This window comes from Acyrthosiphon pisum, chromosome A1 (genome assembly GCF_005508785.2).
Source record: "Acyrthosiphon pisum isolate AL4f chromosome A1, pea_aphid_22Mar2018_4r6ur, whole genome shotgun sequence".
Lineage (NCBI taxonomy): Eukaryota > Metazoa > Arthropoda > Insecta > Hemiptera > Aphididae > Acyrthosiphon > Acyrthosiphon pisum.
Genome location: NC_042494.1, coordinates 154,976,096 through 154,989,431, shown reverse-complemented (window position 1 = coordinate 154,989,431; position 13,336 = coordinate 154,976,096). Strand labels below are relative to the sequence as shown.

Genomic DNA, 13,336 nt, shown 5'->3' with positions numbered 1-13,336 from the left:
TAAATACCAAGCTAATTCTTATAATTTTGAGGACAAGCACACAAAAAAAATAAACAAATAGTAAAACAATTTAAAAAAACATATATTTTTTCAGTATCGCTGGCATGGAAAACTGCCAAACCTACAAACTGTGAGAATAAAATCAAATTATCAGAATTCGGTAGTATCGATGATTACAATACACCCACAAGATGCTAAAAATAATATCAATGCATATAAAATCATAAAATATGTGTCATGTTTACATCTCAAGTGATAATTATTATGACATGTTCTCAATAATCAAAGTGGATGATTAGAGTTTACAATAAATAGCCGTGAAAAATGTTCTCATAAGATAATTTAAACATTTTTAGTTATTTCAATAATAATAGATATTATATATATATATATATATATATATCGTAATCACTTCACAAAATCGATCTTTTTATGAAATGGATACGCATTTTTTTTCACAAATTCAAAAATATTTTACAAATCAGTCTCTTTTTCATGAAATTGTCACTCCAATTATTTAACATCGAGTATTTTTTTTCACAATTTGGTCGATCACTTTGTTTGCTGAAGTACAACACTTATTGCACACGACAAGTTATCACCTATATCCATTATTATTTATTAATTTAAGTATTTATATTTTATTTATTGAAAACTTATATATAAAGGACTTCTACAATACCATACATGATTTTATGAATATATATTAAAGTTATTTTTATCTAAAGTTAACAGGGACGATGTGAAAGACTGACGATAAAACCCATATCAACTATAGGCAAAATTATAAAGTTTTCGTAAAAAAAATATGTTGTAAAAACTAAAAAGTGTCTCTTGAAAAATATAAAAATTTGAAATTCGGCCATACTTCTAATAAGCGCCTCGTAATATGTAATAGTATATATGTATAGGTATTACTTTCGTGTAAGAACCCGTTGACGGTACTACCTGTTATCACTGACGGTTATACGGATTACGGAATATAATATAATATATGAGAAGACAAATAAAATATTAACTTGGTGTGTAGGTACTTACGTTAATTCAGCGTCATTAGTTTCCACAATAATCGTCTCGATTTTTTCAACTGTATATGTATATGGCTTTTTACCAGGCTTATCCAAATGATCTATCTCAATTTTTTGATAAAATTCAGTTTTTTCATTAAACTCGTTCATTTTTTATACAAATACGTAGCGGTAGGTACTAACCTATAAATGTGATCGAGTGATCCACACAACAACTATACATTATACAGACTAATTGAACACCAAGGTAGGTAATAATTGCAGTAGGTATAAAAGTCGTTTTGAATATAAATAATATTTATTGTATTTGACATGGATTTTTAAGTACGTAGCTAATGAATATAATGAAACTCGACGTGTGTGATAAATATTGTATTTCAGTACACAAAGTTAACGACCACAAGATGAAAAAAAAATACAGGATGTTAAATTAGAGTGACCATATTTTGATGAAAAAGCGACCATTTTGTAAAATATTGTCGATTTTTACGAAGTGTTTTAAGCCGTTTCCAGTTTATGAAATGGACAACTTTTCATTAAAATATCGATTTCGTGAAGCGACTACGATATAGATAATTTAAACAAAAATCATTACCTGATAATTTTTGCAATATTCGGTTCAAACCAAAAAAAACGCTGGAAACGTTTTCTGAATGTCTCAGTTTCCTAAAAATAAAAATACGACATTTAATGCTAATCATTTACAGTTTTGATATGTTTAAAGTCAATAATAATATTATAATATATCTACATTAATGAATAAATAGTGTTTTGTAGGAAAGTATAAAATCGATAAAAAATAAAAACTATGTGTAGGTACACAATAATAAATTATCTAAATTATGTAAAGAATAATAATAAGCTGTTGTAAGCAAATGAATCTTTGAACCGTGCAATGTACATCCAATCGCAAACAATGATTCTATTAAATTCAAAAGTATTACTTAAATTGTAATTATTTTTTTTAAAGAAATACGTTAATTTCCAAACGTTATGTTATAATAGTCATAAACATAACTATAATAATTGCATGCTCAATATTTAAAATTACACGCGCCCATATATTATCTTAATTTTGTTATTATTTTTTATTTTATTAAATTTTGAATTTACAGACATAAGTCTAATATACGATTAAATTATAAGTTATATTAACTAATTTTCATGATTTGATTATAAAATATCACAAATAACGTTTTATAAAATGACGAAGGTCATAAATATTTTAGAAGTATGGTACAATGTATGGTACCAATAGAAAACATTTCGTTGTTAAACTATAAATAGTATATTTGTATAGCATATAAGACATAATATAACAAATAAATATTGTACAGCACAAAATATATACTAAAAAATATATAATACCTAGTATATGACCTTCAAGTCATTATTTATTTAATAAAAAAAAAATTAATATTGTATTAGTTGGTTTTCCTACTGATCCAAATGTTATATTATATAATATAATTGCATACAAGTATTTTTAATGATACGAATTGAGTTTTAATTTATAAAAATATACATATACAGCTTCCAGGTTCGTCCCGGTTGCCTTATAACGATATAAAAGATATATATATTTTTTTTTTATCGTTATTACATTGTTGTCTGACTAGGATGTCAAAATATTTAATATTGCACAAAATTTTAATTTTAATTTCCTATATTATGATATTATGTATTTTATAATATTTATTATGAAAAATGTCATAATTAATAATATAATCTTTTTAATAATGGAATATAATTATTAAAAATTACTATTGGTATTAAAGTAGAAAAATGTTATTGTTGAATTTAGAACAGGGGCTCCCTAAATATTTACGGTATGACCCATTTCGAATAATTTTAAATCTCGGCAACCCACAATATTCTAATGACCATTTTTTTCAATTGTTGACGCTATCCTTACGAGAACTTTTAGTCTGGCAGCGTCGCGTCGTGGTGACAAATCGCTGATAAAATCGTAATCGTCACGCATAATGTGAACAATGATAAAACGGAATAAATTGAGTCATCAATGAAAAGTAATAAAATATGTACAATTTAGTGACACGGAAAATACTGTATCATACTATCATATACTCGTATTTATATATTAAATAAATTATGTCCAATTTTGTTTTTTGCATACTTATATATTTTATGGCAATCCAGTATTAAATACTTAATGTTAAAACTGTACGTGATCTACTTTTGAGTCACTACCTACGGGTTGGGAACCTCTGAATTAGAATATAATATTATACTTGAATCTATAAATTTATATTATATCTATGAAGTCTATTTAAAAAAAATCCAACCCCTCCAGACCCAATGAATTATAGTTACGTCCAGTGGTTAAAATGAGTAATAAGCAAATCCACAATGATAGGGGGAAAGCTCTTCTACGAGAATGGATTAAAACCAAATTCAAAAATGTCCATAATATGAAACTAAAAACCTTCGAAGGAGCCAGGAACTGCAAAGTACAGACAAAGAACCAAAACAAAAAACCTACGACTCAGGCTGCTACATCTCACAAGACGTATGTATCTGATGACAATGCGGATAACACTTACGACTACGGTTAATACCTGAATACAAACTACATGTTATTTGTTATGATTATTAATTGTCACTTATTGAACACGTCTTTTCCAAAATTATTATTACAATAAATATATTATATTGCATGTAATATAATGTAACATGATATAATTATATATTATGTAGATAATATGATATATTATGTTGATATGTATTACTATCAAACTTATAATATTGTGTAGGTAATAATATGTTGAAATATTTTAAAACACAATGCATATACATCGCTATACTTCTACAATTAATGACAATGTCTATTTTCATATTTAAAAATTAAAAGTAATTATCTGTACCATAGATTAACAAAAAATATTATTCTGTCAATAATTTGTATACCCAAGATTTTAAATACGGATGGCAACATATATTATACTGTTGCTATATGAAACGTTTTATCTAGCTGAAATTGGTGGAAACGAATTTATGTAAAATAATACGATAATGTGTCATGTAGATTAATCATGTCAACTAGTCCATCTAAAAATATTCACACATCATAGAGTAGTAAATTCGTAAATTGTTTTAAGAACACTCATACACAAATCATAATAAATACATTAAACGTGTAATAGGTACCAATTGATTATTTCAGTAACATATTTAAATTTTTTCACGAATGCTGTACATTTATCGTAGGAAACTGGAGAGTTGATAAAATTGATAAAATTATGAAATTATTTAAATTAATGATATTTTTTAGTGATAAAAATTTCCAAACCTTACTTATGGAACATAAACTACCGAGATTAGAATAGTTTGTCGTGCATAATAAGATTAAATGTATATGCTGGCAAACTGTTTCATACTATCACAAATTCTCAACAAAAATACATTCCAAATTCTAGCAATGTGTGTGTCTATTTTTTTACAGTAATTAATTTATAGGTAGGCACAACAATATTAGAGCAGTACCAATTTGGATTTGATTTTTGATATAATAATGCTACACTTTAAACATGAACACGTTTCTAATATTGTCCAGTTGTTTTCGAAAATACGGAAAAAACTATCGAATAAGATAATGTTATAAGCACTATTCATATATTTTTTTTTAATTCATTGATCGAAAATTGTTAAGTGCCTCTACCATCAATTATATTTATAACGATTTAACGCTTTCAAATACCTTTGTATCAATGATCGAACCTGAACATGTCATGTCTAGGTTTCAATGTTTTTTTAAGTTAAACTAAAACGATTTTTATATCCAACCTATTTATGTTTATGATGTTTTTGCTATTTTAAGTTACTGATGGTGTAACAGATTTACAATGATACTATCTAATGTTTCTACTAGTGATTATAATTTAATAACCGATGTTCCATGTGAGTATGTAAATATGTGTCTCTTTATTTAGATAATATCATATGCTATAGTATCGTTAGATAGACTTATATCTTATATTATCTTCACCATTCGTAATCTTTTTCATTGGATAGGTAATAACCTATAATATTACATCGTTAAAATATGACGGATTTAACAAAGCCCATTTTTTGATAACCAAAAATGTATAATCTATCATACACGGAAATGCGCAATTAACAGTAATATTTACATTGTACTCACACGGCTTACTCAAAAGTCAAAAAGGCTTTTGGGAACCCCTAATCCTAATATAATAACAAATGAAACAGTTGCTACAAGTGGATATGTTAAACAAAATATTTATAATAGGGTTCTTTAATTTTCATCAATGAGCAGATTATGTACAAAACCATCTCTGAACCTATAATTTATGGTTTAATTATTACTATCATAACTGTGAACAAATGTGGGTTGAAATCCAACCGATTTGTATCAAATAAAAAATAAATTTTAAGTTTATATAAATCATCAACTGTATAATAGGTAGGTAAATGCTTATAATTTAAAACAAAAGAGTGAATAACAATACATTTATCATAATGACGTATTCAATTATTCACAAAACCGATATTTGTACGTTAATTTAGAAATATGAGTTACCAAAAACTAAGTATCATCATTTATCAAATAAACTATTTCAATTCACACAATGTTAAAAATACCCTATAAGTACAGATTATTATTATTATTATTATTATTATTATTATTATTATTGTTAGATAATATTATATGAGTCAGAAAAGATAGGAGGTATGTATATAATTTTTAACCATTAATTAATGTAACACAACGATTTACTTATTTATTTACACAATCAATTGTATTCAATTAATATACGTTTTAAAACCAACTTAATAAATGTCCTAAGAACGTATATCAATATGACAATACTTGCCTAGAATAAAATATTATATCGAGAAAACGTATGAAGCTAATCATCTAAACATTTTAGATTTAAAAAAATATATTTAAAACATGTAATAATTTTTCGAAATTATTTTTAAATTTTATTAAAACCAGAACTAAGACCTTAGGTTTTTTAAATATAATTATTATTTAACTAATTAACATACCGTACTGCGTCATGTTGACTAAATATATCTTATACCTATATTAATTTAAAATTATTTTATGGATTGAAATTAAACTTATTAGAACCAACTAGTAATTAGGCAAATAATAATTATTTTTTACTTTCAGAAAAACGTTACAACTTTTTCAAAGTACAAAAATTGCTAATTTTTTATACAAGTAAATCCTTAATACTCATGGAAAATTAAACCAAAAATTTTTTTATAGTTTTATAATCAAACTAAAATTAGCCACGTCTCGAACTTTGAATTGAGGCAAATGGATAAATTGTCAACAAATTATATATTATCTAGGTACCTAACTATTTACAAAAAAAAAAACAGAAATTGTGTTATTTGTCGTCTCATAACATAATAATAAATAGTTATCTGTTCAACTATCTATAATCTATATTATATTATTTTTATTTGTTAAAAATTATAAACAAAAATAGGTTAGACGCATATATAGAGAATCTTGATTTTATATTATATGTTTATGTAATTTTATACTAAACGTAAATGGACATTTTATTCTAAATATTTTTTCGTTACTTAATTTTCTTTTTACCGTGTTAAAATAAAAATAATATTGTTAGTTGAACACTGAACACTGGACGTGTTAACTATATAACTTTTTTTTTTAAATATTTCCTTTTTTTATATTTTAATATTTTAACCGTCACAAATTACTAAAACAAATTTTGACGTTAATATTTTAAAACATAATATTCAATAATATAATATTGTAAATATAATACACATAATACTATGTACACACGCATCGTGTGACAGTACAATGGTACGTGATCATTATAAATTAATAATTGTTAATTTTATTTATATATATGATATTTTGTAATACATACTCCTAACGTATATTATAACATCAAAATATTGCACAATGCCTAGATATTATGTAAGTATTAATTTTAAAACTATTTTGACTAACGTATGATATTTTAACGTGTACGAGTACTTACACATATAATAAAACATGTGTGTATAATATCTACGTAGCCAAACAATTTTTTTTGTCTCGATAAGTTTTACATTTCGTGGCATATGTTTAAAAGTTTTGTACGAATAACAAAATAATTGCTCTCCACAAAATACCTGCAGTATATAACCTATTTTGCATAATTACTTGAACAGTTACGCGACGGTGTCAATATTTTTTTCATAGGTTCCATTATGTAGCTATATATATATACAATATACAGTGTATAGTTTGTTATTATTATATACTCCTCAGCTCTCGGGTAACTAAATAAAACCTTCAATAAAAACTTCAACCGAGGAATATAAGAATAAGACTTGCCTACCGTCAGTCCAGGTGTTCATCAGGTAGTATGATTTATCGTTTTTTCTGTTAAATTTCTTTTTACCTTTTGTTGCCAACTGGGGAGATCATTAAACCTATATCGTACAAACTCTCCGAATAACAGGTGAACTCTTTTCCCCTCTTTCTCTCTGTTTCACGGCACCCCATCAGCAGCAACAAGTCGGTGCGGGATGATACTCTACAGACAAGGGTCCTAAAGGAATGTCAAGGTTATTGGCTGCGGCCACCTACTACTGGTCCTTCCAATCGGTGACCGATACCTTCCTCGCCCTCTTCGAAAAAGGATTTCGTCACACAGGGCGTTAAAAATGATTTGACTTTAAGTGTTGTTTGCTGTACTTAATAGGCGTTCGTTGTAATAATAATTATTAAACGATGATTAATTAAGATGGTTGAGAAATATCTTACGAATAAAACAAATACACACGATATAGAAAAAACCCGTCAATTATACAAGTTAAATTAAACCATTTAAACAATCAATGATCTGATTAAAAAAAAAAAATAGATAGGACCAAGCCCCCAAGAGGTGAAATAGGTACCAAAAACAATTCACACGTGTCATTTATAAAATAAAAATATATAGGTGCATAGATAATGAGTATCGTTTTTAAATATGATATATAGTAGGTAGGTAAACAATAGTAACCACGAAAACGGTACGAAACTATTTAATCGTAAAGAGGTTAGCATCAAAACACTGATAATGTAATTGTATAATGGTCTACGATGGAATGTTTGAAAATTAAGACACGATAAGACGAAAAAGAAAGTGAGAATAATAGGTATAGTACCTAATCGATTGATTTCAATGCTTACTACAAAATTAGCTCTTTTCTACAATATTATTGAAAAATTATTATTTTGTTTGGTTAATACTGTATTTAATTAAAAATTAATAAATACATTCATTATTATTATTATCATAATTAAAAAAAAAGAAAATTAAGAACTTTAATCATAATACTAGAATGGAAAATATAGTAGATAAACCGCTTGGTGCCTATGTTCCTATTGAGTATAAACTTGAATAATCACGGGACTGCAACAATAACGTTCAATGTTCACATTAGTATATAGGTAAGAGCAGGATAATTGGATTAATTTTTTCAAACATGTATTTTTATTTTGATAGGCGATTTTTTCGTATAGCGTACACTGATCATCTATGATTATTAAAGTGGGGACTATTCGGCTATAGGCGAATGACCTTTCCAGTGGTTGATAAAATTTATATTAAGTCATTTGAATGAATTTATTAAAACGTGAGTATTTTTTAGATGGATTGGATTGATAATAGTATACTGATGGTCGATAGGCGTACACCGTATAATTTATATATATTGTATGCTCATTGTGTTTTCGCCATTTTTAAACCTAATGATATAAGCACAAAATAACAAACAGGGTTAGTCATCAGGCAATCTCACCCCTATTTAATTCTGATTTTTTTTTTGTTTTAAATAGGTAACTATTATACTTAATTATTCATTAAAGAATGAGATTAATAATGAGCATATTTTCAAACGCTTAGATATTCACACTATTTAAGGAGTATTTTTAAATAAAGACTATGATTATTTGAGAAAATAAAATTATGTATAGTATATATTATAATATAATAATACAATATATACAATAATTTATTATGATTCCTCATAAATAATCCTCGTCCTGTGTTGATCCAAACTTTTGTTTCTAACGAGCATTGCCCTTTTATACCGTAAATTATTAAGCCGATAACTTTTTTAAGACATTTTAATATATACAAATCAAAATTAGAATGACTAGGTTCTGAGTTAATTTATGTGAACCAAAGGTATTAGATTTAAAGATGGTTATATACTTATATCACTACGATGTTTTGAAAATTATTGAAAAATAAATAAATACATAAATAAATACACTATTAAAGAATAAGTCGTTTGCACTGAATCACTGTGCATGAAATATATTTAATATAAATTATTCATACTGTAAAAAGACTATAGTTGTATTTTATGGACTTTTTTTTTAATTTGATAAAAACATATTTTTACTATCTGCTTGTTTGTATACAAAAGAGACTACTGAATATTATAACTAAATACAGAGTTTAAATATATTTTTATTTCATGAAAAAAATCTAGTGTTATTACATAAAAAAATTTAAAAAAACTGTACCTACCAACAAATCAGATTACTTATAATATGTAAATTAACTTGTAATAACTAATAAGAGAGTGTAGACTAGGACTTATTATTGTGAATCCAAAAACAAGTAAGTACACTCAATGGGCCGACATCAAACATTGATTTTTTTCATCATAAACAAAAACAATAATTGATTTTCTTTATGCAATAGACAATTAGTAATAAGATCCAGTGTTACCCAAAATCGCAAATCCTCTATTTTATTTGATAGCCCAAAAGCACAAACCCGATTCGCGCTTTTGTACCTAAAGTAGACAGTTTGATAAAAGCGTAAAACTAAATTGTATTTCCTGGTACAATGTTGTTGGTACCCGTTGCACTATAAGATTAGGTTTAAAATTGGACTCTCATTATATTATTCAGTTATCAAATATAGTGTATTTTTCCATGCCAAAAACAACAGTTCATCGAGTTCAGTTGAAATTATTTTTTATTTCATCATTGTACTTTATCGTAATAAACTACGCATGATGACGCGTGATAATCATTTAAGATGATAAATATTTTAAAATTGAATACGACAAAAATGAATCTGAAATCACACATTGGAAAGAGTATATTTTTGGATTAATTTATTTACCATTTACTGACATTTCTGATGTATTTTATGAAATTACAACAAAAAATATCAGCGTTTCTGGTTATATTTTAGCAAATTGTATTGAAAATTACAGCAGATATCCACCACACCTCTGAGCCACCTTCAGACGAGTCAAGGACTATCAATGGTGCAGAATCATACCACTGTCACTTGAAAGACCAATTTTACAATTCACGCCCATCAGTTTATAATTAGGTATATTGAAGTGCGTATAGAACACAAAACAGGAGTTTACTTAAAACCAATGGAAGAAAAACGACGAATAGAGACTTTAAGTCATCTACAATATAAGGAACGTGTATACGCATACACAGATTATAGGTAAGTCCAGACTGGACCACTTTAAAACAGGGCTTCAAATTGCAACCTTAATTTTGAGATATTCATTATTATATTAATGTAAAAGTTAAATTATTGAGAAATATGATTTTAATAAAATTGGAAACATTATTTTTATCTTAGAAAAATGTATTTATACTTATGGGATGTTCATCTTTATTTTTGCGGTATATTGGGTCCTGTTTAGGCCATATTTTCTTTGCTTATGGGCTACAGGGCTACATCCAATAAAATAGCTTGTAATTATACACCTATGAAAAATAAACATAAGTACCTACCCATTAAAAATGTAAATGCGTATTAAAATGTGATGTTGAGTAGCTACCGCATACCCTTATAGTATACGTATTGCTATTACTATTAATTTGTAAAATACTTATTGTCTCAAAATTAAAAACGTATTTGAAAATTAAAATTACTAATAAATGTTATAATATTATATAATATAATATAGGTACTGCAGTATATTGTGTATTATTATTATTATATTATTCATGAAAAATTATTAATGTAATCAATAGAGCAGGTCCCGTGATTGGTTAAGGCATCGAAGAAATGTTTCACCACATTATCAAAATCGTTACTATTCTCGCTATTTGTTCGTCCGATTCAATAAAGTACGATAACGTATTATATCATCGTGACTGCATAATATAAGAGTGTTGCAGTGCACAACACAAACGCATCGAAATCATAACAAAAATATATTATGTTTTAATGGAAATTTATAAATAATAAATAATACATAATTGTTGAGCGTTTATAAAATTAAATAAAAACAAAACAAAAAGACACTTGTCTCGCGATTAGGACGAGGAATCGAACTGAGAAATATCTGATATCGCCTTGGACAACGACAATCTGAGGACACCGAGTGTGCATTATAACTACTATTAAGTGTATTAAATGTGGATATACATATACGTATATAATATATATATATATATATTTGTATACCCATCTAATATTCGCGACCTCGAAGCCGATCGTACTAGAAACACACATATAATAATAAATAATAATAATATATTAATATACACATGCATACACACATACATATAGAAGTATACATACGTCATACATACATACATATTATATTATATATATATATATATATATAGGTACATATAGTTTGCATTATATTATACTGTGGCACTGTACCATAATAATATATTATAACATTCATGCACACATATTATTATTATTATTATTATTATTATTATGCACGTGTACCTATCACTAAAATATTATATTATGTGTACAATATTTTGCGACGAGTCGTCGTCGGTTTCACCCGCAGGCCGTTGCACTGCTTCGATGTTATTAACGGCCGGTAGTTCAAAAGCGGTCTCGAATGGAATTTAATTTGATGTCAACTTCCTGTTTAACGTACGGTATGGCGTTTACGTACCACAGTCGTACAACATACGTCATATATACAGGGCGAGCGGATTAAACGGAGCTGCACTCATCCCCACGATCCATATATTCGAATAATATTATCATCGCCTCGTCCGTCGAAGTCATTTTCAGTCCAGCCATCTGCAGTCGTAGCGTGTTTGTTAACGTGTCCCAGACGACCTGGAACCCGGCATCCGTCGGATGCACCGACCACTGGAAATCTTATTTATTTTCGTACGAAACACCTCTGTAATATAGTAGGTAACGTAAGTGGTCGTCGTCGTTGTCGTCTTCCCATACTCGCCTATTAGGTGTAAAGGAAAAATTAGCACGGCTATTAACGGCAGTAAACTGGTTTTGACGAAAATCCTCTGGTTAAGGCGCGAATAACACAAAACTCGTTTGCATAATATTTTATTTTATTCCGCGTAAACAGCGTGTGCAGGTGGACACGGTGCTACACAACAAGTTGAATCTGGCGAAAACAAATTTTAAAATCAAGGAAACGAATGACAAACATTGATTTACAGAACCCCCACTACAAATTATTTTTATAACACATTTACACCGATTATTGTGTTTACCGGTATTCTAACGTTACAGTATCATTGTGTGAAACCTTTGATTCAATAAAAGTATATTTTACGTATTGTTTACCGTCTAAAATATACAGTATGAGTAAACTCAATGTGTAATGTTCAGAATTATTTATAATATAATACCATAATAATAATATAGTACTATACCACATTATAGTATTACAATGTCCTACACGGCTACACTTACAACAGTTATAAGCTTATAATTAATACACACTAAATATAATTTGTATATTATAGAGGGTAACAAACATAATATGTTGAAAAATGATTTCGTATTGGCTATAATACTACCTAATTATTAGTGAAGTACAGCCGTTCAAAAAATATATCTATTACAGTTTTTTACTTAACTACTTAAAGCAACAAGGTGTTAACTGTTTTACTTATATTCGGATAAATTATTATATTTATAATATTATTAATGTTAATGAAGTTCAACGGTCGTGGCTTATCACAATATGAAACATTTACAAACTATACCAAATGCGTATATCAAACATATTATATTACACGCAACACCTAATAAAATAGATAATATTATAATATATTATTGTAAACGTTTTTAATTTTACTAGAAACAATTTATTTAATAATAAAATTTAAATAAAAAAATAATTGTTATAAAATGTTATCCCGTGAATATCATATCTCTTTATTATATAGAGAATCACTTACAGAAACAGCGTACCTAATAATACAGTGTGCACCTATAAACACGAAACATTGTAATATGACTATATTGTTGTACAAAAATATCAATATGTAGAACGTTTGAACAGATTATAAACTATTCGTT

At 27.0% G+C, this 13,336-nt stretch overlaps 1 protein-coding gene across 1 annotated transcript in view; it reads right to left on the bottom strand.

Moving 5' to 3' along the window:
* LOC100159790 (ATP-binding cassette sub-family A member 3) overlaps nucleotides 1–11,256 on the bottom strand; it is a 53,139-nt gene extending 41,883 nt beyond the window's left edge. Inside the window, exons 1-2 of the mRNA XM_029488631.1 lie at nucleotides 11,047–11,256; nucleotides 1,624–1,694 (exon numbers count right to left, since the gene is read on the bottom strand). The gene's annotated coding sequence lies outside the window, so the exon portion shown is untranslated. The remainder of the gene's footprint in view (nucleotides 1–1,623; nucleotides 1,695–11,046) is intronic.
* Nucleotides 11,257–13,336: the final 2,080 nt, after the last annotated feature.